Source organism: Lissotriton helveticus, chromosome 3_2, assembly GCF_964261635.1.
Source record: "Lissotriton helveticus chromosome 3_2, aLisHel1.1, whole genome shotgun sequence".
Taxonomy (NCBI): Eukaryota; Metazoa; Chordata; class Amphibia; order Caudata; family Salamandridae; genus Lissotriton; species Lissotriton helveticus.
In genome coordinates, this window is record NC_136062.1 from 286,528,360 (window position 1) to 286,555,853 (window position 27,494).

Genomic DNA, 27,494 nt, shown 5'->3' on the forward strand with positions numbered 1-27,494 from the left:
CAGTTAGTGCAACAGTAGGGAAAGTGTTGGATAGCGTAGGGGTAAAAATTACAATTCCAACTTCAGTTAGTGCAACAGTAGGGAAAGTATTGGATAGCGTAAGGGTAAAAATTACTATTCCAACTCTAGAGAGTGCAACAGTAGGGAAAGTGTTGGATAGCGTAGGGGTAAAAATTACTATTCCCACTCCAGAGAGTGTAACAGTACGGAAAGTGTTGGATAGCGTAGGGGTAAAAATTACTATTCCAACTCCAGAGATTGCAACAGTAGGGAAAGTGTTGGATAGCATAGAAGTTAAAAATAACACTTATAAATAAACTAATATTTTAAAATATTAAAAAAAATATTTATTAAATTAATCTAAGCTATTTACAAATACCAATAAATAATTATTTAAAAAAATTAATTGCCAATTAATAATTAATATACAATAAATTAATTATCAATACCCAGCTATAAATGTAATACCTACTTAATTATATATCAATTAATTTACACACTATAAACGCACAACACCAATAATAAAATAATACACTTAACACAATTATCAATTAATCAATTAATTAACAATATAAATAGCAAAAACGATTAATAAAAATAAATTATTACTTAATTACATTTATATTACTTTCCACCCTATTCCCCTATAAACCCACAACCCACTACAGAACATAATTATCAATTAATCAATTAATTAAAATAAATTACCATTTAATAAACAATAATTACCAATTAATTAAAATGAATTTATAATGCCTAAAAAATAAAAAAATTATTTAGTATAATTAAACTACTTCCCACCCTATTCCCCTATAAATCCACAACCCGGTACAGAACATAATTAATCAATTAATTAAAATAAATTACCAATTAATAAAAATTAATTACCAATTAATTAAAATTAATTTATATTTCCTACAAAATAAAAAAATTATTTAGTATAATTAAATTACTTCCCACCCTATTCCCCTATAAACCCACAACCCGCTACGGTACTAAAATACAACATTTACTTAAATTACATTTAAAAAAAGAATACATATTTAATACATAATAATATACATAAAAATCATATAAAAATCGATATTATCGATATTACTTACATCGATATTAACAAAATCGATATTACTTACCTCCGAAATTCTGTCCCTTCGATATTAAAAAAATCGATATTACTTACTTTCTATATTCTGTCCCTTCGATATTAAAACATCGATATTATGGTAGGTCAATATTAAAAAAAAAAAATCGATATTTTGTCTGCCCACCAACCACAATGTGTCCAGAACAGCTCCTATGAAAAGAAGTGACTGAGAGGAAGTCAGGTGTGACTTCGGCACTTTGATAGTGAACCTCAGTGAATGCAGGAGGTTCGAAGTAGTCTGGAGGTGGCAGAGGACAGCTTGGGGCGAGCCCGCCTTCAACAGCCAGTCGTCGAGATAGGGGAAGACTGGAACCCCATATCTGCGCAGATGACCTGTGACCGCCGTCATCATCTTGGTGAACACTCGAGGGGCACTGGTAAGGCCAAAGGGAAGCACATGAACTGAAAATGCTTGTGGCCTACCATGAACCATAGCGGCACAAGAGAAAACAATAAAGGCAGTTCTAAACAAGCATTGGCATTGCCAATAGGTCTCGCTTGTGGGACCTTATAAGTATTTAGTTTTGCAGCACAATATGATGAGTGGCGTTGCGTGGGTGAGTGGCGTTGCGTGGGTGAGTGGCGTTGCGTGGGTGAGTGGCGTTGCGTGGGTGAGTGGCGTTGCGTGGGTGAGTGGCGTTGCGTGTGTGAGTGGCGTTGCGTGTGTGAGTGGCGTTGCGTGTGTGAGTGGCGTTGCGTGTGTGAGTGGCGTTGCGTGGGTGAGTGGCGTTGCGTGGGTGAGTGGGGTTGCGTGGGTGAGTGGTGTTGCGTGGGTGAGTGGCGTTGCGTGGGTGGGTGAGTGAGTGGCGTTGCGTGGGTGGGTGAGTGAGTGGCGTTGCGTGTGTGAGTGGCGTTGCGTGTGTGAGTGGCGTTGCGTGTGTGAGTGGCGTTGCGTGTGTGAGTGGCGTTGCGTGTGTGAGTGGCGTTGCGTGTGTGAGTGGCGTTGCGTGTGTGAGTGGCGTTGCGTGTGTGAGTGGCGTTGCGTGTGTGAGTGGCGTTGCGTGTGTGAGTGGCATTGCGTGTGTGAGTGGCGTTGCGTGTGTGAGTGGTGTTGCGTGTGTGAGTGGTGTTGCGTGTGTGAGTGGCGTTGCGTGTGTGAGTGGCGTTGCGTGTGTGAGTGGCGTTGCGTGTGTGAGTGGCGTTGCGTGTGTGAGTGGCGTGTTGCGTGTGTGAGTGGCGTGTTGCGTGTGTGAGTGGCGTGTTGCGTGTGTGAGTGGCGTTGCGTGTGTGAGTGGGGTTGCGTGTGTGAGTGGGGTTGCGTGGATGAGTGGGGTTGCGTGGATGAGTGGGGTTGCGTGGATGAGTGGGGTTGCGTGTGTGAGTGGCGTTGCGTGTGTGAGTGGCGTTGCGTGTGTGAGTGGCGTTGCGTGTGTGAGTGGCGTTGCGTGTGTGAGTGGCGTTGCGTGTGTGAGTGGCGTTGCGTGTGTGAGTGGCGTTGCGTGTGTGAGTGGCGTTGCGTGTGTGAGTGGCGTTGCGTGTGTGAGTGGCGTTGCGTGTGTGAGTGGCGTTGCGTGTGTGAGTGGCGTTGCGTGTGTGAGTGGCGTTGCGTGTGTGAGTGGTGTTGCGTGTGTGAGTGGCGTTGCGTGTGTGAGTGGCGTTGCGTGTGTGAGTGGCGTTGCGTGTGTGAGTGGGGTTGCGTGGATGAGTGGGGTTGCGTGGATGAGTGGGGTTGCGTGGATGAGTGGGGTTGCGTGGATGAGTTGCGTGTGTGAGTGGCGTTGCGTGTGTGAGTGGCATTGCGTGTGTGAGTGGCATTGCGTGTGTGAGTGGCGTTGCGTGTGTGAGTGGCGTTGCGTGTGTGAGTGGCGTTGCGTGTGTGAGTGGTGTTGCGTGTGTGAGTGGCGTTGCGTGTGTGAGTGGCGTTGCGTGTGTGAGTGGCGTTGCGTGTGTGAGTGGCGTTGCGTGTGTGAGTGGCGTTGCGTGTGTGAGTGGCGCTGCGTGTGTGAGTGGGGTTGCGTGGATGAGTGGGGTTGCGTGGATGAGTGGGGTTGCGTGGATGAGTTGCGTGTGTGAGTGGCGTTGCGTGTGTGAGTGGCGTTGCGTGTGAGTGGCGTTGCGTGTGTGAGTGGCGTTGCGTGTGTGAGTGGCGTTGCGTGTGTGAGTGGCGTTGCGTGTGTGAGTGGCGTTGCGTGTGTGAGTGGCGTTGCGTGTGTGAGTGGCGTTGCGTGTGTGAGTGGCGTTGCGTGTGAGTGGCGTGGCGTGTGTGAGTTGCGTGTGTGAGTGGTGTTGCGTGTGTGAGTGGCGTTGCGTGTGTGAGTGGCGTTTGTGAGTGGCGTTGCGTGTGTGAGTGGCGTTGCGTGTGTGAGTGGCGTTGCGTGTGTGAGTGGCGTTGCGTGTGTGAGTGGCGTTGCGTGTGTGAGTGGCGTTGCGTGTGTGAGTGGCGTTGCGTCGATGAGTGGCGTTGCGTCGATGAGTGGGGTTGCGTCGATGAGTGGGGTTGCGTGGATGAGTGGGGTTGCGTCGATGAGTGGGGTTGCGTCGATGAGTGGGGTTGCGTGGATGAGTGGGGTTGCGTGGATGAGTGGGGTTGCGTGGATGAGTGGGGTTGCGTGGATGAGTTGCGTTGCGTGTGTGAGTGGCGTTGCTGTGTGTGAATTGCTGGTTGGAGGAGTGGGGGGGTGGTTGGGGGAGTGGGGGGGTGGGCGGGGGAGCAGCAGGCAGATGCGAGTGGAGCGCGCGCTGGAGAGGGAGGGGGCGGGAGGACTAGGCAGCGGGAGAGAGGGAGAAAGGAGCGCGAGGGAGGCGTTTTTAGATACATGAAGCCAAAATTACAAGTGAGCATGTTACAAAAGCAAACGTTACGTTACATGAGACAATAGTGACAGTTGTGCAAGTATCAAGAGCAACAAAATACAAGAGGTAGCAAACGATATGTTCTTAGAGGAAACAAGCTTCTCGGCATTGCTGGTTGGGGGAGGGGGGGTGGGCGGGGGAGCAGCAGGCAGATGCGAGTGGAGCGCGCGCTGGAGAGGGAGGGGGTGGGAGGACTAGGCAGCGGGAGAGAGGGAGAAAGGAGCGCGAGGGAGGCGTTTTTAGATACATGAAGCCAAAATTACAAGTGAGCATGTTACAAAAGCAAACGTTACGTTACATGAGACAATAGTGACAGTTGTGCAAGTATCAAGAGCAACAAAATACAAGAGGTAGCAAACAATATGCAATAGCATATCTGAGGGAACACGGCCTGGGGGAAGCTGGCTGGGGAGGGGGAGGAGAAATGAAAGGAAGGCTGTGTTTGCGGGGAGAGAGAGGGGAGGTGCTGGTGTGGGCGGGGGGAGGTGCTGGTGTGGGAGGAGTGCTGCTACGGCAAGGCTGTGTTTGCGGGGAGAGAGAGGGGAGGTGCTGGTGTGGGAGGGGGGAGTTGCTGGTGTGGGAGGAGTGCTGCTAGGGGAGGAGAAGCCCTGGCCGTGAATGCTCGTGCATGTTCACGTGAACTGCAAGAAAACGCCGGGCTGAAACCCCTTAGTTTGAAGAGGATTTTGCCGACATGAATTCGATCCTATCCATTCCTGCGGAATGGGACAGGCTCGACCTAAAAACATCTTTCTGGAACCAGGGAACCTTTGGTCAGCGACCCTTGCCGCGGCCACTGATCTCCTTAATTTAGCCATAGAGAACTAGGACCCTGAGTTAATTAACTACTCTGGGATCAAAAGCACAATTAAAAAACAAGTCCGTATTTGCTCTCTTGCCTCGGAATCGCTGGCAAAAAGAGGCCTCCACGAGTCCCAAAGTCTCCCACATACAGTGTATAACTCCAAACACCATCTTACGCAGGCTGTGGGCCGCACAGCCTTACATTGGATCTTAACATACAGATTACATCCCCTGCCACTCAAAGAATTATACACCACCGAGCCGACAGGAACAGCGATCAAGGAATGCCGGCTCTGCGAATACAAACGTGAGTCTTTGGCTCACCTCCAATTTGCTACCCGGCCCTGCCCATCATTCTACAACTGGGGACGCGCACTGCAAAGGAGGCAGTCCATCTACTCTACACACTGAACACAGTAAAACAGATGGCCAAGTTTGGTAAATTCATCCAACAGACTCGCATGAAGCTGATGGCCACCTTGGGCTTAAAGACCAGAGACTTAGATAACGCACGTTGGGCCGTAAGGCTACGGACATTACTCCTCTCAGCCCCCAAGCATTCTGATCTTAATCATTTTTTTTTTTTTTTTTAAGACCAATGGTCCCAAACTTTATTTAAATTCACAGATAAGCCAGTAAGTGTACATACAGTGTCAGAACAACGGGTTATTGCCACAAACAGTACCTAGCAGATTGCACATGTTAACACAGCAGTTATACATGAGTGAAAATAAACAGTTGCTGGTAGAAATGCATTGGTACATAATTGACTGTGCCAGGGAGTGACTCATGGTGCAGTGTCCGCAGTTCGCAGCACTGCAGAAAGGGCCCAGCGCGTTCAAAAAATAAAAGTCCACAGTCAGTGCATGAAATTGAGTTCCCTGTACAATGCAGCAGAGGATAGAGGCAACAGCATACCTTCCCATGGGTCATGGGTCGCTGGGTGTCCGCTTCCCAGTCCCGGACGTATCTAAGCAGCTCCATGTGAGATATAGACGAGGAGGTGTGGTCGGGCATGATTAGGGGTACAGTATAATCGGCCTCTGTGTCAACCAAAGAGTGAACTGGGAAGTCTAATACAGGGGGGAGGGAAAAACATTCCAAAAAACTGTTGGACTAGCATTCGTGTGTGTGGTAGTGTACCCAGGATCCGAACTATGTGTGGTGCATCCGATATGGGCCATGCAGGGGCGGGGACAAGTGAGGAGGCGAGGCAAGGGGGGGGGGCACAGGCGGCAGGAAGGCAAATGCGGCAGGGGATGTCTCCGCCACACATGGTCTCGGTCACCGGGGGGGAGGGGGAGGAGGCGCGCGGAGCGGGGGGGAAGACGGGGGGGGGAGAAAAGGGGGAGGGCAAAGGGGGGGGAGAGAAGGAAAGGGGCGGCGGAGCCCGTGTTAGGTGCGGGCAGCAGTCGAGAGAGCCCTCCCTATGTCGCAACGGGACGGCACTCTATTTCGGCTTGTGTGCATGCGTGGTGATACGCAATCAGGGCAACGTCCCAGTCCTGGGCGATCGGGTATTTCCGGAGTCCAGCGGTATTCTGATCTTAATCATACAGACTTTCTTTTAATATGACGATCTTTTTAACTTTTGTATTTTGTTTTTAATGTAATGGTTTTGAGTAACCAAGCAATACAATTCATTCATTCATTCATACCATGAACCATAGATAGCGTCAGTGTGCTGGCAGAACGGGAATATGGAATCGGCGTCCTGAAAGTCCAATACCACCATCCAGTCTCCAGGGTCGAGGGCAGACGGGACCTGAGCCAAAGTGAGCATTTTGAACTTCTCCTTCCAGAGGAAGCGGGTGAGGGCCCGGAGGTCTAGGATAGGAAGCAGGCCCTTGTCCTTCTTGGGCATCAGAAAGAGGTGGGAATGGCAACCACGACCTACTTCTGACACAGGAACCCTTTCAATAACTCCCTTGGCCATGAGAGCGGAAACTTCCTGGTGGGAATTGCCAAATGATCCTTTGGCATGCGGTTGAGAGACAGTGGCATGGAGGGAGGGGTAGCCTCGAAAGGGGAGGGAGTAGCCCCTTCGAACTATCTGCAAAATCCGCCTGTCTGACGTGATGGATTGCCAGTGGGAGAGGTGATGGCAAATTCTGCCACACACTGGCCGCTGAAATGCCTGAAAAGTCAGCCTAGGAGGGTCTGAAGGTTGCTGCAGGGTGGGAAAGGGTGGACTGGACTGCCTGCTGGTTTGCAGAACCGCGTCTCTGGGTCCCACGTCCATAGCCACCTAGATGTTGGGCAGCTTGGGTGTACCGGTGGCTAGACCGGGCCGGACGTGGTGGGATGCCCCTTCAGTAGCCACGAAAGGAAGTCTATAGTGGATGGGAGGATGCCGCGAGTCCTAAGGCTCTGGCCGTAGCTCGAGAATCCTTAAAGTGCTCCAGCGACGAGTCTGCCTCGTCACCAAAAAGGTGACGCCCATCGAAGGGCATGTTCAGCAAGGTTGCTTGAACCCCCGAAAAACCACACGTCCTCAACCAGGTGGAGCGCGGAAGGGCTACCGACGTGGCAATCGTTCTGCCCAGTGAGTCAGTGGTATCCAGTTCACAAGGAATCGTTAATTTTGCTGCCTCTCTCCCATCTGCCACGGCTTGGTAAGAACAGCCCGGGCCTTCTCCGGGGACTGACGCAGCACTTGTGCAACCATATCCCAGATTGTATGGGAGTATCACCCAAGAGGCACGCGGTATTCACGGACGGAGGAAGAGAACATGCGCTTCCCCAAGATAGCCCGGCTTCTTGGATTCCCTGTCTGGAGGAGCAGAATTGAATGCGCCCTTGGATGAAAAGGCTTGGACCACCAAGCTCTCAGGGGAAGGGTGTTGGGTGAGGAAAACTAGGTCGAGCCGGGCGGTGGCAGCGGACAATCGTTCATTACACAGGTGCCCAGAAGAATGTCTGTGGGGGCTTCATTGAAGGGCAAGAGGGGCTCGGAGGTAGTTGCCGCAGGTTGAAGCACCTCTGTCAGGAGATTAGTCCTGACTGCCACTGTAGGGAGCGCCAGGCCCAAAGCCTCATCTGCCCTACGCACCACCACAGCATAGGACGCTCCCTCCTCCGTAGCCACGGAAGGGGGAGAAAGCAAGCCAAGGCCTGGGAAAGTGTACAGACCACTGGCATCACCCAATTCCTCTCTACTGCCTGGTACTTCCTGCTGGTCTGCCAAAGAGTCCAGCGACCCCTCCCAGTCCTCATTACCCCCATCAGGGCTATAGGGAACACCTGGGATGAACAAGGGGAACAGAAGTACCCTCCAGTGTCGGATCCAACATCGGTCCGGCTCAGGCTCCATCTCGAGGGTGAGGATGGGGACAGAGTCAGCCGGGGGCACAGCCGACGCCTTTTTCTTTTACTTCGACTAAACAGAGGAGAGCGAAGACTTGGACGAGATGTGATGGCTCCACGACCGGTTTCAAGACCTGCCCTCGAGCAAGACTGGAAGCGACGTGGAGCCGACTGCCAGGCCTCCAAAAGCTTTTGGGACAGCTCCCGCAAAGACTTCGGATTCATGGCTCGGCAGTCAGAGCACGACTTCGGGTCGTGGTCACACTCCAGGCACCAGAGACACACGAGGTGCCATTCCGTCACAGACATCAGCTTGGGACAAACCCCACAGGGTTTAAAGCCAGTACGACGATGGGACATCCCTTGCACACCAGGAGTCGGTGACTCAAACAAAGAAGTCGACAAAAGTCAAAAAAAGTTTAGTCAAAAAGTGACTAAGGGGCAAGCTCTTACGGACCTGCACCAGGCTGGCGTGGGAAAAAAGAGAAGTGACGTCAGCACGCAGGGGCAGCGTCTATGTAGGCACCGCAACATCATTCCGGCGACCACAATGCCGACGACGGACACTGAGTCGACCACCGCCACCTACCAATGCGCAAGGGTACTGCAAAGGAAAGAATTCTCCAGATCCTGTCGGACATCTGGGGTTAATTCTAAGATAACGAATCTATAACTAATAGTCTCTTTCAGATCCTGCAGTTAGAATCTATCCCAGAAAAAGTATTACTGGAGATAAGTAACTTGTTTTCCTGAGAGAGACTTCTAACTGCAGATTCTTAATCTTAGAATAGATAACCAAGCAATACCACCCCACAATTCCCCCACAGAAGTGGGTCTGTGAACTGGCTCAAACCTGGAGGGCCTAACAGGCAAAATGCTGGGCTTGGTAGACCGGAGTGTCCAAGGAGTAGTGCTTTATGAAGGTGTGGAAGGACACCCACGTAGCTGCTTGGCAGATGTCCAGGGAAAAGTACCCTCTGTGCTAAAGCAGTAGTTAGCAGCCTTGGCCTGGTGAGATTGGCCAGCAAGCCCTCAGGAGGCTGCTTTTTATCTAGTGCATACCAGGTCTTAAAGCAAAGTACAATTCATCAAGAGATGATTCTCTTTTGCACTGCCTTGCCTTTTCTCGCTCCTGGAAATCCGATAAAAAGTTGATTGTTCACCCGGTGTTCTTTGGTATAATCAATGTAAAAGGATAGAGCCCTTTTTGGACCCAGATGTTGGAGCCTCTTCTCCTCCTTAGAAGGATGAAGTAGTGCAAAAAATGTCAGTAACGTGCTGTTTTGGGACACCACCTTTAGTAGGAAGGAGGCACAAGTCCAAAGAACAAGTTTGTCGGGTAGAAGCTGGTGTACGGAGGGTTAACTGAAAGAGCTTGAAGCTCAGTGACCCTCCTGGCCGATGTAATGGCCGCTAAGAAGAAATCTTAAGTATCAATAGTCTTATCGGACAGCTATGTATGGGCTCGAATGGGGAGCCCATGAGAAAAATTAAGCTCCATTGGGGTATGATGAAACGGGTATGTGGGAACAAATTTTGCAAACCCTTACAAAAACATGTCCTAACACGTGACTTAAACAGTGACGGCTGATGCGGCAACCACAAAAAGGCTAATGTGGCTGAAAGAGAACCTTTAACGGTGCCAAAGGTAGGGCCTTGCTGGGCTAATGACAGCACGAAAAATAACACTTCCGACAAGCAGGCAGAAAGTGGGTCAACATGATGGGAGGAGCACTAAGCCATGTAGTTTTGCACCAACAGCAGGCATATACAGTGTTTGTTGAGGGAAGCCTGGTTGCCAAAATGACATCTTGGGAAAAAGATCCAAGGCCCTGCCCTGATGTTGTGACAGGAGATCTTCTTAAAGGGGCAGCCTGATCGGAATGCAGATGCTCAGACTCAGTAGTACAGGATACTAAAGTCTTCTTGCCCAGTTCAGAGCCACTAATATGGCGTGGGTCCAGTCAGTCCTGATCTTTGAGAACTTGGGGCGGGAGCCGTATTGGCGGAAAGGCTATAGGAGTCTCGGATTCCAGTCCAACCAGAACTTATCTGCAAGCGAGAGCAGTCGTGTGAAACTCCAGCGAGCAGAAGTACTGACATAATGCATTCTCAGCGGGGGAGCATTGATTGAACCAGGGTTCTCTCAGTTCTCAGAAGAGAACCTTGATCCACCTCCGGGAAGTAGGCATCATTCGTGATCTGCGAAGCATTGATGGGTGTGTTTGTCGGCCCTGGTGTTCAAACATCCTGCAAGGAGCAGCACGACCAGGAAGATGTTCTATTGTTCCAGCTAAATCCAGAGGTGCAAGGCCTTGTGACACAGGTTCACAACTCCACTCAGTCATGTTTGTTGCAATACCACATGGTGGTGGTGGTGTCTGTGAACACCTGAATGAACCTTCCTTTGATGGATGGGAGGAAGGCTTTCAATGCCAAGCGTATTACCCTCAACTCCAGGAGTTTGATGTGGAGCTAGAAATCTGCCCCAACCCAGAAGTGCTGAGTTAGTCGCAACTGTCAGTTCTAAGTGGAGAAGGGACAGCGGTCTCTCACAGGTCCAATCACATCTTTATCTCAGGGGGTGCATAGACCGCAAGTTAAAAAACACTGCCCTATGTAGTTGATGCTTTTACTCAGTCTGGCAGTTTCAGTGAGCACTTTGGCGGGTATGTGTATCCCACCATACTAGGATCCCCTAGAGACAGTATGTGAGTAACCACCTCGTCTTCAGTCTCTAGTGAGTGACTCAACTTCACTGTGTGCTTCATTTTAATATGGTCCCTTGAAGTCTTCTTTCGGGAGCATAACACCATAGGGTATCTCCCAGGACTTCAGCCTCACTTCTGATCAGGGCCTTCTCTTATGTGTGCAACCCTGCTGACGAATATAAGCTCAACAGAAAGAGATGGCAGTAAGGGATAATGAGGAGCCGCACCACCTAGCTATACAGATTTGTTGTCTATAGGTACAAATTCAATGTTTCTCACCTCATTAGTCCACTGTCATAGGACTCAACGATTGCTAAACAATATTTGAAACACAGAGAGGCAACATAACAATTATTCAAAGCATAAATGCACAGTATAATAATCAGATCCAGATTCTTTCTTCGTTACTCAGTAACAAATCTTTCAATCTTGTCTTGTCGTCACACAGAGTGCCAAGGGATGTTTCAAAAACCAGCAAAAACAGCCAACGCGTTTCGCCCCACAAGGGGCTTCCTCAGGGCAAACTTCGCAACGTTCACGCTCAAAAAGTAGATCACTTATGATCCCCGTTAGTGCTTATATAAAGCTCAATAAATCACGACCCAGCAGTCAATGCTGAGATTGTGGTTGCCGTGGACTGTTGCCTGTATTCAATTCATATATCATGATTCTCATGTGTCATATTCTTAAAATGTGACAATAATAATTCAGACTAGATGTGCTTACTCCAAAACTCCAATGTAGGAAAATGGGTCAATGCGATGGTTGACTCCCAAAGGGCATGTGTAGCCGGCTCCACCGGTTTGGCGTTCCCTCACGACCATAACGAATATAAGCCCTCTGTACCACCTAGAGCACCATATAGCATATTGATAGTAAAGGACATTCTTTACTTCAGTGCTGCAGTCCAATGTCTTAGTCATCGTATTTCATGATCCCAGCGATCTTCAAAGCCTCAAATTATCCATGGCTGGCCTCCAAGCGGGTGATTTTATCATAGACAGAAGCCCTGTGTTCTGCCGCCACAGAATGCTGTGCCTCTGATTGCTCTATGACACAGTGTGCCTTCTAGACGGTCAATCTAGTATCACTGGTTCATGTAAATTTTATATCCCTGCACAATACTTTGTTGCCTGTCATAGTTGACTCAGCACCTAAGGCCTGGTCACAACAGCATCGAATCAGACCTCTCATCATCTCAGTAAAACTCTAGGAGGAAGGCCAGTCCTGAGTCGTAGCCCAGATATATGCACAACCACCCAGCTCAATCGCAGGGACTCGAGGCAGCCACCTTAATGGTTTTGCTTTCATGCTTGTCGTCAATCAGAGGAATATACATTTATCCTCAAGCACACGATAACATATACTGTCAATAAAACTAAGAGAATAACAGCGGTCTTCTTCTTTGTTTATTTTCTTTGTGTTTTTCTTATTAAATTGTTGAAATCTTTTAGCCTCACAAGCCAACACATGTTTTGTCACTTACAGGTAAATATTTCACGACCTCCTCAAGACTAAAATAAAGTACGAAAGTGGAAAGTGGCTATAGTGGGGGTACTGCGTACCCATGTTGCATTGTTTGTCCAAACATGATGATTTTTCCAATTAGTGATCATTGTATTATAACAACATTCATTACATCCAGGCAGTGTAAACCCATGCATAAAATACATACACTGTATTCAGTAATAGTGCTGGTGCCCATGTTGCTCAGTTTCACAGTTTGTGATTTATAATTAAAGGACAACTTCGGATTGCATACAGTTTAAGGACTACATTACAGTATGTGATCTTTCAAGCAAAAGCCAGGTGATATCATTTCAAAGAAGTGATCGTTCCTTGTGTTACCTTCATATGACCCAATCAAAAATTGTGGGGGCAGGGGAAGATTGTCAGTGATGGTGCCCACTCTTTGTATATATGCTAAGCTAGGAAGTGAGAATAACGTAATGTTTGTACATTATTATCTATATTCTTCTTCCAAAGCTCCTATAAGAACAGGAAACAATAGCTAAAATCCACAGCATCAAAAAGTGTGTCCCCAACGGACAGTTGTTAATATAAAAACACACTAATTGACCATTCATATGAGCAAACATACCTTATGACCAGTTTTAAATTGCCCCGCTCATTTAGTATCATACACAAATATTAATCTTTTTCAGACTCCGTATAGTGTCAAATTCATAATAATATTGCATGGATCAATCAGTAGCTTGCTGCATGTATAAAGTAAACCATTCAGGTGTGTACCCATTTCTTAAACACTTTTTAAATGAATAGCTATTAAGTTAGAACTGCCGAAGTGCCCGAGAAACGGGCCCGATGTGAGCGAATAATGGCGGGGGTGGCTACAATAGGCGCCAAATGAGACATTGCTCGCAAATGCAGGGCCCTTCAAACCCCGACTATAGTGAAGTGGCAGAAGGGGGTGGACTGGTGTGCTAAGTATCGTGTCTATCATGCTAGAGACTGTCCTCAAACCACATACTAAAATCTGGGGCAAATAGTGGGACTCTTGTGGAGTGGAAAGATTGAATAACGTGCATGTGGCTGGAGAAGGGCTGAATCAGTGTATTACTCTTCTCAATGTGTTGCATGTTAAGTGAATTGGGCTCTTTGTGACACGAAAAACAATAAAAATTGATTTATCAAAAAAAGATAGGCGGAAGGGTAGAGAGGATTCCTAAGGTCAATTGCTGGTGGGATTAAAAAAGGAAAAGGATGCACAATGTTTGCAGGCGCCCCGGGAACAGGTGGAAGATGGACGTCTGCACATTCCAAAAGGTTTCTTTATTCCACTTTACATCGGACAAAGATTCACTGTGTGAAACTCAAGTCGGGGACGCAGCTCTCTAGCTGGCGTCTGGATGCTTGGACTTTCACTGTCCACTCACACAAGGATGTGCGTGGCAGGGTAAGGACACCATTGCTATAATCTGCGTTATATATGAGAAACAAAACTGAAGAGTCGTCCTGCCCAATATCAACATAAAAGTTAGCATATAAGTATTTGTGTTATTCCCCAACAAAGCATACATCACTATTGCAGTGCAGCTAGTTTCTTCAAAAATGTGCAAAAGACGCACTGCATGATCATACAGTACTGAGCAAAGTGACTTAATAAAGAAAAGCCCAACCATGTGTAATGGTGCTGCTGGCACACTGCTCGCCGACTCAGTTAGGCACACAAACCTCGAGGTAGCTGGATGTTTGCCGAACCATCAACATATACAGATAAGACAGAAGATCATGAGCAACAATCAGATAGCAATGTATGACATGGGTCAGTGGAAATGTCTCTCTGCTACTTTAATCAAATCAGAAACGCTGGCCGATGGCACCAGACTGTTCCGGTTCAGCGGAGGAACAGCTGAATCTCCACTTTAATCTGGCACCGTTCGATGGAGCCTGGAAAGAGTCCATGTAAACTCCGCCTGTTTAAACTCAGTTTACTTGTGCTAACAGCATACATATGTCTGTAGCTGCTGATAAACCACAGAAGGCTTAAATAACCCCGCTGCCATCCAAAACTCAAAACTTATCTACCCCCTACTAATGACCAAGAAGTACAATAAACGTCCATTTCAAGGGTGCAATAGTGCGTGTGAATATATCTAGCTGGTCGAAGAAGTAATTTATCAACCTTGCAGAGCAGTAGAAGACAATTCTTTAGTACAGATGCTCAGTTGTTAAATTCAAAGAACATTACACATGAGCACAACGTATAGAGATACGACGAAATTAAATCAAATGTTGAGCTACCCTAATGTGCACAGACAAGCACGATCAGGCTGATAATATGTAATTCAGGATTCATCAATAGTACAAGGAGGCACATGGGTGCTCTAACTGACTGAAGACATGAGAGCCCCTATTGCATTTTGTTCTAAATCCTAAAAGTAATTTGAAAGAGGTAAAACAATGCTGAACCATAATTAACTGTAAATGTAAAAAAAAATTAAACTGACGGCAGAAACCACCCGTAAGTACACAGATTGAGACACAGGTTATTCCTTGATTAACATCATACCGCATACAGATGCTACTGAAACAAAATCACCTATTTCTTAAAGTGCATGGATATCGTTCAATCTTGGATGTCTCATCACCACCATAACTGTCCCAAAAAAATCCTCTCTTGGCTACCTCTGCTTCAACGCTCTAATTTATAACTGCCTCTCAGCACTCGCATCAGCTGGGATATGGTCCTGGACTATGGTTTACTGCAGTGCCAAGAATCTGATAGGCTCGACAGTATACTTCATCTAGACCTGCATATCAGAATATATGGTGTAAGGAGTTCAACACCAACTTCCTCAACTCAAACATCAAAAACTTCATATCAGAATTAAATGTTCTAACTACTCTATATGAGTTTGCAATGTCTATATAAGATTAAAGAAACGTGCACATCCCTGACATTAAACAACCCGGATGTTTCTTCCTAAACTTACATATAAGGTATCCTGCTGTAAGAAAATAAACACTTATAGGAAAATCACACGGGCATATTGGAAATGTGGTTTTTCTGGCAAAGGAGTTCAAGATATTAAAAATGTAAATTTTTAGACCTCCGTAATTGGAGCAAACTCTTCCTCTCATGCGTAGGCAGGGTGTAAGTAATCAAGCAGAATGTTGTGCAGGGATTGCTCTACCTTTTCCAGGCACTACCACTCCCGAATCAGATATAGGGTCTCTACAAAAAAGTGACTGAGGCCTTCATATGGGCGGGTAAAAAAGCACAGATATCGCAGAAAATAGTAACCGCACACAAACTCTCAGGAGGTATGGGGTTGCCGAATATCAAGAAGTACCTTCAGGCAGCTCAGCTCCGCATCTTTTTTTTGAATGGTGCTCTGTGAATCAGAGTACCACTGGATCCATGTGGATGAGCTATACCATGGCTACACAAGCATGCGAGACAACAAGAATGCTATTATTCAACAAGAATGCTATTATTCCCAACTCTTAAAATCAGCAATGCGAATATTGGACTTGCTCACAAGGAACAAAGACGTTGATCTCCTCCCCACATACGCCGTCAGTGGGCATCACATTTTACACCGGGTGCAGAATGTTACAGGACTTGTTCCAAGTAGCAGAAATTCAGTCCTTCCTTTGGTGGCGGCAAGACTACAAATGAAAGAGTCGACTGCCTCTACAACTATCACATTGGGCTCTACACCCGATCAATAAAGTGGCAGCACTACGACAACTAACGACCTGGGAAAAACTGTTTGCTACTTAGGGCGGTCCTAAGGGCCTCATATCCAACATTTATGCTATCTTATCGAACTTAGGGGAGCAATCAAAGTGGATATACAAGAAGCAATGGCAGAATACCCTAGGCCCCACAGATCTCACTACTGCAATGGCAGATATTGAGGGTAGACATACCCTCGCTTTGCAAAAGTGTACAAAATAGAGAAACATTGAACAAGATACTGTTGGGGTACTACATCATGCCAGCAAGGATGAGATATATGAAAAATAAGGCGGATGGTCTCTGCTGGAGGGTACATGGGCAGCGGGAGATTTAATACAAGTCTGGTGGTCGTGCCCCAAGCTTACGTTCAATTGGAAGGAGGTTCTCAGTACCATCAGGGGGAAGGTAATTGGCTGTCCTCTACAACTTCACCGAGTGACGATAGTGCTGATCATGAGGCCACCTGTGATAAAGTGCATATCTAAACAAGCATTGGAATAGCCAATAGGTCTCGCCCATGGGACTTTACAAGTGTTTAGCCATAGCTATTGGCACATGTGGAGGATGGTTGCACTTGAGGCAAAAGGGCACGTAAAGCATCAGGCACGGGAAGCTGGGTACTTGTGGAGCAATGGTGCACGTAAGCTCACGTAAGACAAGCTTCATAGATCTTATTGACAGATACTCCTGTGCAGATAGAAAGGATGTTATGCAGCTGCAGCAAGGAGTTCCAGAACCAGATAATTGTAGGACAGAAAAGAGGTGTGTTCCTGAACTACCTTCATGCATTCTGGGAGTTGTAGTCTTGATTACGTTACTGGAATTTGAATAGCGCTTAGAAACATTGGACTATCACCCATAATGCTCTTATTCCTGGCACGCTTTAGTAAGGTACTCTTAACGCCATTTGTTGTGGGCTGTGCTTGCTCCTCATTTGCTGTCTGTGGTTAGTCGACAGGCTTAGTATTGAAGCGCCACGAGCATGTGCTGGGCATTGGGCGGCGCTGTGGGGCTGGGCCGCGCCCCTCCCTTGGTGAATGAGTGATTTATTCGTGCAGTGTAATCTCCAGTGCCTTAGATAATGTAATCGACTTTCACTCAAAATAGACACCCTCAGTGAGAGACGGCCAGAATCCGCGTACGTCAAGACAGTATGCGAGATGACTTCACAGACACAGGATGTGGAGGGGGTAGGGGGAGTAAGGGCAGGGAGGGATGAAAATGATTTGGTGACCTTCCACCCATCCATACAGGAAATATAGTCAAAGTCATTGCATGATGTATGCAGGTCAAATACAACGATTCGGTTAAGTGTGTGGGCCTCCCGTGCACATATAAAATAATTAATAAAGAAGTTAAAAAACAAAAAACATGAATTTAAAAGCAGCGACCGGAAAGTGTAGATTAAAACAAACTGCACCTGGCCAACTGATAAACTGTTATGAGTGCAAGGTAAAATCAACATGAGCAGCGCCGGTGCAGGCTGTTGCTGCTGTCCGTAGGGTGCAGGAATAAATAAAAGAAAAGAAAAGGGAAACAAAGGGGCACCAGAGGAACGGGCCAGATCTAAAATAAAAAGCTCAACACTCACTTGCACGTGACGGCCGTTACCTAAGTGTCCGGATCTTGTAGTAGGAAATGGGCGACTCTTTGCTCGGCTCGCTGATGATGCATACAGAGGCGTGGACAGAGGTAAAAATAGAAGTCATACACTGTCTTTTATGTATTTATTCTTCTTGTTATGCTCTGTCCGATCAGGGAGATGAAAATTAAAAGAGCACCTCAAGCTCACACAGTTATAACAAGGCTTAGCACAACGGACGTGGAACTATTAATTCCTTTCTTTTCTCCAGCCTGCTTCTCTACACACACAACCCTTTACTGCAGTTGCTTCGTAAATCACCATCTGCACTACATCAGATTACAAAAAGTTTTCTTGCTCAACAAATCATAACTTATTGAAGTGTTTTTGTGTTGGCACCGCTCCTGCAAACACTTTTAGTAATTACACCATTCTCTCTCCGCAGTGATGCTCGTTTCTGATTTCCATGAAGTGCCAGTGTTAAGGAGTCAGTGCCAGCCTTCCCCGTTGAAATGCAGTGCCCGTGTCTGCCACGGAAAACAAAACAAACGTGTCTTTATCGAGACAATGTTTAGTTTTACTGTCGGGCACATCCATGCTTTCACCCTGATGCTGTGATGCGCAACCAATAAAACATCACAACAGCATAGTCATTACCAAAAGAAAAAAACTGTTTCACTCCTAAGCATGAGCGGCGCGGCAGACAATCTTGGTGTGGGTGCGGGGGTCACCTCTAGCGGTGGGTGGGAAAACAGAGTAACAGGGAGAGCTGAGCCAAGGACATCCTAGAATAAGAGAGACACTGCTATAAGTGTCGCATTATACAAAAGAAAGAGTGTGGTGTCCCTGAAGCAGGCACTGCGCTCCGAATCAAAGTAAAAATAAATAAACAGAGCGCGGGGTCCCTAAAGCGGGCGCCTCGCTCTGAAATAAAGTAAACAAGCACTCAAGCACAAGCACATGAAGAATTTATAGAGCAACTCTGGGAAGTTTGCTTTGGGATGGGAAGGGAGGAGCGGGTAGGATTTCCAATCAGGAGCCAGTAAACAAGCTAAGAGCACACCCTCCTACGTCACGGGAAACAAAGATGGCGCAGCCTGTCCACATGGGCTGTTCTAAAAGTGGACAAGGCGTTAACCCAGAAAAAAAACGATGTTCAATCACGCGCCAGCGTTTAACATAAACGATGACGCAAGCCAATTGAAAAAAGGACGTGGCTTGAAGCCCCCTTCCGAAACTGTATCGATTCCAAAAGGCCCTCGCAGAGCGAGCAGCACATGCGTGCTGCAACGCAAGGCGAGACCTAAAAAAGAGACTGGTATTGATTACAAATAGTACTCTGGCTGCAAAGCAACTTGTAGCACTCAAGTGGGAATCACTGGCGCTGGGCTTGACCCGAGGGTATCAGAGCGCTTTACAAGACATGAGACAGATATATGTACAAGACAGAGACCATAGCATTGGTAGCAGGATTACAGGTTGATATAGTCTATCCGGAAGAGATAACCAACATTGCAGCAATTATATATGTATATCAAAAAGTAGCATATAATACAACATTATGCATTGGTGACGGTTAGTTCTGTTGAATACACCATTGAGAGAAAACAATATTGTTTTACATTTTATTTTTTATTGTACAATATATTTGAATTACAATTAGATGCAATTAAGTGGGGAAAACAAATTAAACATATGAAAGGCATGTTTGCAATCACTCCGGATAACTGTACTGCGTTTCAACCAACCGTTGTCAACTATTGCTTATTCATGGGGGTCACATAGAATTAGTATTCAACACTGAAAACTTTTTCAAAATTATATACTGTCCATGAACATGATGTATATAAATATATAAGTTGAACAAAAAGCAAGGGACTATCTAATGGTTTACCTAGAAATCTTGACAAAAGGGTGACACTTTGACAAATCAGTTCTCTACCATGGCTATCTGTGATTTGTGCTTTAAAATCAATCATTCTTTTTAAGTTCAGTACAATGTATTTGATCTCTGGATGTAAAACAACTTCAGAGGCATGGAGTTAATTTATCTTCCAAATCAATGTTTTACTATCTTTACATTTGGTAAAAGCCTATTGGATTTATGAACTTCTAGGATTTTTGTAAAAAAAAGAAACATTATATATAATATATATCATTGTAAGTGATTTGTAAGTTTTGTCAGCTTTTTTTAAGCTAATATCAATACTAATAAACATTTAATTATGAAATAGTTTCACTATTTGATAGATGGAAGATGTGTTGAGCCTCTGTTTCATGGACTATCTTCTCTGTGTTACCAACTGGAGCCTTTTGCTAACTGAACAGTGCTCTCTAGCTTTCCTTTTCTTATCCATATATTATTCTGTCACCTAATGCCTGACATCACACGTCTATCCTGTGGTGAATTTTACCCATTACTAGTGCACACAAATTTCCTTAAAGCTCTTCTTTTTCTACTGCATTATACGGTTTGTCCCGCATCTTTTATTATGCTATGGGTACGATTCAACCAGAAGAAATCTGTCACATCACTCCAGCTCGGACTACAGTGGCTTTCAGGCGAGGACATCATAACTTTAAAAAGTTTCTGTACTACTCAAGTCCTACAGGGTAAACAAGCCACAATACCAATGAGCATATAACGTAGAAGTGATGGGGCAAAGTAAACGAGTGGTTAAAGTGCAGATCAAGTGACTGTCCAAATAGAAGTCTTTTAGATTAATATCTGACTGGCTCCTGCAAATTCAAGATTACAGAGCTCATGACATGTCGGCCTTGTAGAGATCATGACATGTCACTGGCAGTACTGAGGGCTTCTAACCTTTAATAGACACTGATGTATTATGTAAAAAACCTCTACATCAGCATTTCAAGTGTGATCCTGACGTGATAAACTCTTCCTAAGACCGGACATGCAATTCACTCTTTTCTGAAGCATACTTACAAGTAAATGCAGTGCTGCCACAATCATGTGTGACACCTTGAGGCAGTACTGGTGTTTTAACTCCGCACTACCCTGGCATCTGGGACTTGCTGTATTGCTTTATCCAAGTTCCAAGATGCTAAGTCCAGTTGATCATTTCAACCAGGTGCGCAACACCCATTGAACTCACCGGGCTTCAGCCCCCCCCCCCGTCGTGTGTGGCAGCCCGGGATGAGACTGATCCCGGGCACACACAGAGCCGCACCCGAACGTTTCACAGGTCTTTAAAAGACAATTTGAATGTTAATTAGGCCTTGCAGTTGTTTCACCCCTTCTAAGAGCCCCTGCAGCTCCACTCTGCCTACTGATTAAAGGTTCAGCCCCCCCCGAAATTTTTTCTTAGCCCCCCCCCCCAAATTTGGCTCTAGTTGCGCCTTTGATTTCAACTATACAAGTCATAGAAATTCAAGTGTTCGCTGTAAAGGAGTCTTGACATCAAATTCTGAATTTCAATGCTACTCTCAGGAAAATATGTTTCATGCCAAATTTTATTTGAATGAAAAAGAATCTTTTAATCTACTCTACATGCCCCCTATGGCCAGGGTCAGGGTAAATGGAATATCCTCACATAGTTTCGAGCTTCACAGATGCATCCGGCAGGGCTGTCTACTGTCTCCGATGCGGTTTGCTCTGGCCCTCGACCCTTCAGCGGCATGGATCCGCCAGGACACCCTTATCTGGGGAATACCTAAACCAGGAGGTTGGGAAGAAAGAATCTCCCTATATGCTGATGATGTGTTGCTATATGTTGCCCGACCCCAGAATTCCATAAATAGGATAAGGCAAATCTTCTGAATATTCGGGGAACATTCCGTTATACAATCAATTGGGCTAAATTAGTGATTTACCCCCTGTTAAGGAAGTCCACCAGCTTGCCACGTGACTGTTTGGCCCAGGTGAGCCCAAACAGGTTTAAATACTTAGGCATATATGTCACACACGACCAACATGAATATCTCAGGCACAACCTTGACCCGCAACTCGACTGACTCAAAGCAGATGTGAAACACTGGGAATATTTCCCACTGACGTTGGTAGGCAGGGTCGCCCTCTATAAGATGATGACCCTCCCAGAGCTGCTCTACGTAATGAAAAATACACCGTGCAGGATTCCACCAGCTATCTTTACAGGAGTAGACCAGGCAGTCCGCAAATTGCTTTGAAAAGGGGACGCTCCAAGAATTGCGCTAGCCAAATTACAGAAAGGGGTATATGAGGGAGGACTGGCAATCCCAGACGTTCAAAAATACTACTGGGCCTAGCAACTGCTGGTAATTAACAACGTGGTATTTGCAGACCAATAAGACCCAGGTGACCATGGATGAAAGATTGGAAAGATCGGAAACAACTAAAGAAAAACTACATAGTTGCCTCTCCGAAATGGCAGAGTGGATGCGCAACCACTGCCTTAAACTCAATGCCGGAAAATCTGAAATACTACTGTTCGGAGGAGCAAAACTATCATGGAATGATACGTGGTGGCCACCGACACTGGGAACAGCCCCCACCCCGAAACAGTATGCCAGAAACCTTGGCATCATGATGGACGACGCACTATCCATGAAAGACCACGTACGCATACTCTGGGGTAAAGGATTTGCAATCTTGAAACTCCTAGCCAAAATTTTTTCCTGGATCCCACTGGACTGTCGGCGTACAATTACCCAGGCCCTCCTGGTCAGCCGCCTGGATTATGGCAATGCCCTGTTCGAGGGGATGAACGAACAACTGTTCTCCCGCTTACAGGTCCTTCAAAATCAGGCAGCTAAACTGGTATGCAAAAAGGGCAAACGAGATTCAGCATCAGCATGCCTGAAACAACTCCACTGGCTGCCAATGCGCCAGCGAGCCACCTTCAAACTACTCTGTCACGCGCACAAAGCCCTCCACAAAACAGGCCCTACAATCCTGCAAGGGAAAATCGAGTTTTACATTCCAAACAGGAACCTAAGATCCAATAACTCAGCCCTAGCAAAACCCAAGCGCATTTACAAGACAAGAACGGGTGGACGAGCCTTCTCACACCTGGCGGCCAAACGCTGGAATGAATTACCCATGGATCTTAGACACACTACAAACCTTCTTCAATTCCGGCAAAAACTCAAAACTCACTTTTTCCCTAAAAACTAACTCTCCCCGCGCAACTCAGCAGTCCCCTTTTTCTTTTTAGCGCCGTGATATCCCCTGGGATGAGTGTTGCGCTCTACAAATACTAGAAATAAATAAATAAAATAATAAATATAGAGTAGATAGAGGGTACATGGTCACGGAGGGTACGAGAAACTGCAGTACCGCAAGATCGGTAGAGACGACTGGCTACAACACACACAAGTGGTAAAACATGCATGGCAGGAGGCTACCAAATCACTGGGTTGGAGAGGGGAACTAGCGGCCCAGACTCCGCTATGGTACAGTGCACTCCTGTCAGAGATAACAGGGTTGAAGGGATTCCACAAATGGAGACCTATTGGAATAGAGCACCTGGGCGACGCCTGGAGAAACCAATCATGCATACAGTTTCAAGAGCTGCAAAAAGAATTGGATTTAGCAGATTTGGAGCTATTCCAACACACTCAGTATGGGCACGCATTACACCGTCATTTGCCTATGGGGGAACAACTGCCTGACGACTCGCCACTAGAGGACCGTTTACTAACAGAGGCACTGACACAGAAGGGAGTATCTCTACTCTATAGGAAATTAATCAACAACTCCCCTGATCTACTTGGTCTCCTGAGAAAGGGGTGGGAGAATGATCTGGGGAAAACATTAGATGATGCAGACTGGGCAGAGGCTCTCTAGGCCACCTGAGTGATCTCCATCAGAGTGAGATTCTGGTTGGTCCAACTCAAGATTCTTCATAGATCCTACTATCCGCAAACTCTCCTCCACAAAATAGGCAGAACACAATCCCCATTGTGTAGAAGGGGTGTGAGACCGAAGAGTCCATCTACCATATACTGTGGGACTGCACTACGATTCAACAATATTGGGTCAAGACCACATCAATAATGGCAAGGGTGGCGGGGTGGAGATCACGGTGGAGTCTGGGTGGCTACTATGGGGAATAAAGGGGGACCAAGACTGGCCTAAGTCAAAAGAAATCTGGCTTAGATTGGAGGCCGGGGTTGCAAAACGAAATATCACACAGTTGTGGGGGCTATAGGCGCACCATCAGTTCAGGACTGGGAAAAAGACCTAGATTGGTGTCAGAAGGGGGAACAAGTGGTTTACACAGCTAGAGGATGCCCCAAGAAATGGGAGAAATTGTGGGGTGATTGGAGAAATTACAGTGGTTAGATACGGGGGTGGTAGGGAGGATTGCTTGTAAAGCAGGGTGATAACGAGGTTCACTAGTCTAACCGCATGGTATGGCCGTAAAAGCGCCTTGCCAATCCACCTGGATCATGTACTATATGGGGCTCTGTGAAGTCAAAATGAAAACACGTGTGCAATGACCTAATTCATACTACTGCAGAATGATATGCGAAGCCTGCTATTAGTTTACCACTAAAAAGATAAAAAATAAATTTTAAAAAGACCATCTGCCACAAGGTCTTAAGAAATGAAGCACTATTTATAATTTCATAGCAAAGGGCCAAAAGACTTTCAGCAGTCAGAGCCATATTTGTTTCTTTCTGCACAGTGAACAAGTGAAACCCCGTGCCTGATCACAACCTGCATTACCCTGAGTCATGCTGAGAGCAGCAGCCCGCTGTGAAACACAGCATAGCAGCTCCAAAAGAGCTTTCTTACAGGTGTAAAACTTGCATTTGCAAAGCTGCAACATGGTCCGTGACATATATGTTTATGAAGTAATAATGCCTGGATATCCAGTCAATATCTGAAGCTGCTGTGGGACAGGCAGTACTACATACCCACTTTCATCTTTCTTCAGAATATTGATCTGGTACCAGGCAGTCTTTATTTTTATGACACTGGTATCCTGGAGAGTAAGATTGGTTTCCAGGGTGAATCCAAGTAACTTGGCATTCCTTGAAAGTTGGGGTCGAAGTTGTAATTGAACCAGGTTTGTACTGTATCTTGTTTGTTTTTCTTGGCAAATAACAGGAATTCTGTTGAGGTTTGGTTGAGCTTCAGTTAGGTGTTGGACATCCAGATCAGAGAAGTATGCAAGCAGTGTTTGAGGCGTTTAAAGCAGAGACTTTCAAGTAGAGTTGTTTATCATAGGCATACTGGTAAATCTTGATGCTGTCATCTGTTAGGCGAGCACCAAGGACTTCATGTACAGGTTGAAGGTGACTGGAGACAGTATAGCACCCTGGGGTACTCCACAGGTAATAGGGATCTTTTGTAACCAGAACGTTCCCATGTGAACAAATTGGTGTCAGTTGGTAGGGGGAGAATCAGTTAAGTATATTGCCGGTGAATTCCATTCAAGAGTCCAGGTGTGTATGAAGGTGGGATGATCGACTGCGTGGATGAGTGCATGTGAACCTTGTAGTTCAAACAAAGACTGCAGAGAATTCCCAACTTGACCATCAGAAATAACTTGCACGTTAGAATCTTTAACACATCCAATGAAAGACCAAATTCTGCTTTTCTCAACTATATTTCTTATGAAAACCCACCCACGAAGAAACTAATGATGGTATCTGTAGATTATCTAACACCCCTCAGTTAGGAATGAGCATCCTCAGAGTATTCATCTGGGAGCGGGTCACAACTTCCCACTTTAACACATCCATTTACATTTATCTTGCAGATGGTTGCGCCCTCCATTCCATCCAGTGTCACATGCTGCACCCCTAATGACTCATTGTGGCCCTGGAACAATTTATACATCAGACTTTCGGGGTGCTGGAGATGCATTCATGAATGGCTGTCACCAAGTATACGATCTAGAATCCATCCTGGTGGAATGCTTGTATTAATCTCCACCACTGGTAATTACCTGGGGACATGATTTAGTCTGTGTGTGTTTTTTTGTCTAATGGGACATAGTAGAAATAGACCAGAAATATGCAAAGCAGACTTGGTCCTGCTGCAGTGCCAGGCTAGAAGTCATGCTAGACAGGAAAGTAAGTTTAATCGGTTGCGGCAACCTGAGGCTCATCAGTGAGGTACAGCTTGAGTCCAATGACACCGTGAGCACAGGATCAATGTCGAGGTATCCACACTGCACTTTGGTCATCTTAGAAAAAAAGAAAAGTGTGATAGCGGGATTCCTGGTTAATCTCAACCACTGTCCACTATTCCACTGCATATTGAGAGACCAGTTATATACAAATCAGACGTATTCTTGTTTCAAAAAGAACAGTGTACCCTTAACTACCAGGCAAGTCCACTGCAGACAGGACACCAAGCTAAAGAACCACAGACTGAAAATGGCCCGAAACTAATTACCAGTGTCTGAAAGTAATTAAAGTATTCTACCTGACCACTGCTTTTAGTTCAAATGAGTCTTATTTAAAGGACAAAGGGGTAAAACAGATTCTCCCAGGCACGTGTAAATGTTTTTTCTATCACCTTTGCTTAGTGAGCTTAGAGTCCATTAGATACTCGCTTACTCCACTCTGTGGCAGAGCGTTTGTCTTTGATATCCAATGAGTGCCTTGATGGTCAAAAAAGTGAGCTAAGTATGAAAGCGGTGGAGATTGGAAGTATGAGAGAGCTTTGTCTCAATAAACAAGAACCAGTACACTTTGGATTTGTTATGCAAATGGCTCTGAGAGATTTTAGTACCCTAAATACCGTCCCACAGGTGGAAACAACCCACATTGTAACAAAAGAGGTAGAGCTGAGTGCTGATTCTTTTTTTTAGAAACACACATCCATTGTAAACCAGGTAGTGCTTTAAAATGCATGGATGTCTAAAGGGAACTTTCAAGCATGACTAGTCAAAACACTTCGTCTATAGTGAGAAGAAGAACTTGGGCTGCCTCGGAGGATAAAACTGGAGTAAAGATCCTGTCTCTCGTTTCTATTTATGGTCACCAGAACTTGCTCACAAGATTTGATGGTGCTCTAATGCTAGACCTAAATGCAATGTATGTGTGCTGGATGAAACAATATGGCTGAGGCATGAGAGAGGTACTGAGAAAGAGACATTTAAACGTAATTGGTCGGATAATACGTGAGAGCATTTAAGTTCTCTACTTCGAGACAAACCATAAATCAATGCTAAAGGGCCAGGTTTATTTGGACTGCCCAGCTCGAGAGAATCGAATTGTGGGTTTTTTGGAGATTTAATAGGCCAGTCAGAAAATGGGAAAGGAAATTAGATGGATATGGATGCTGGTGAAAATCTGAGAAAATAGATGAAAAATACAACTTTCAGAAACTTGGAATATATTTTGATTGTTGGCATAGTGCCAAGATTACAATTGTGCTCAAAGACTTCCTAGTTTCACAGGTAACTGAAAATGTAAGGGTACTGAAAAAGGCCGAAGAGCTAAACTTTACATGAAAAAGCCTATTGTTTAGTCAAATAGGTGAAGATAACGCAAGACAAGTAAATAATGCTCAATGTGAAACAGATAAACTAGAGCCAAAAAGATGAAGGTTGCAAAACAGATTTTGTCTGAAAGAAAAAGCCAGATCAACCAAGATACTAGAGTAAAATATTACTGGTTGTTGTGTTTCACAGCACAGTAGGTTTTTAGCATTTAGTTGCAAATGGTTTGATCACATGAAAACTGGCCAGTGTAGTAATCCCCAAAAAGAAGAATTAGCTAATTAAATTATTTATATGTTGCGATCTCTGGGCAGCTGCAAAACTATAGCTCCTACCTAAATATACAACTCCCTAGAGGGGGAAGCAATTAGTATGGTATGAAAAAGGTTGAACAAAGTGAAGGCGTCTGGCCTGGATTGGATGCAAAACAGGTATCCCAGGAGGATTTGGCGATGGGGAGATATCCTCTATAAGACCATTAAAAAAGTTTTTGAGACAAATATAACACCAAGTGGTAGGATAAGGCTGAAGTAAAACAAGC

The 27,494-nt window shown here is 45.7% G+C and overlaps 1 protein-coding gene and 1 long non-coding RNA gene across 4 annotated transcripts in view; one reads left to right on the forward strand and one right to left on the reverse strand.

Annotated features, from left to right (window-relative positions):
- Nucleotides 1–19,703, forward strand: part of LOC144826303 (uncharacterized) — an 88,368-nt gene extending 68,665 nt beyond the window's left edge. For both annotated transcript variants that reach the window (XR_013609767.1, XR_013609766.1), the window contains exon 5: nucleotides 17,995–19,703. This is a non-coding gene — a long non-coding RNA (uncharacterized LOC144826303). The remainder of the gene's footprint in view (nucleotides 1–17,994) is intronic.
- The window catches only part of SCAPER (S-phase cyclin A associated protein in the ER), a 3,246,499-nt gene that overhangs the window by 1,409,628 nt on the left and 1,809,377 nt on the right, over nucleotides 1–27,494 (reverse strand). The gene's annotated exons all lie outside the window — the stretch shown is intronic.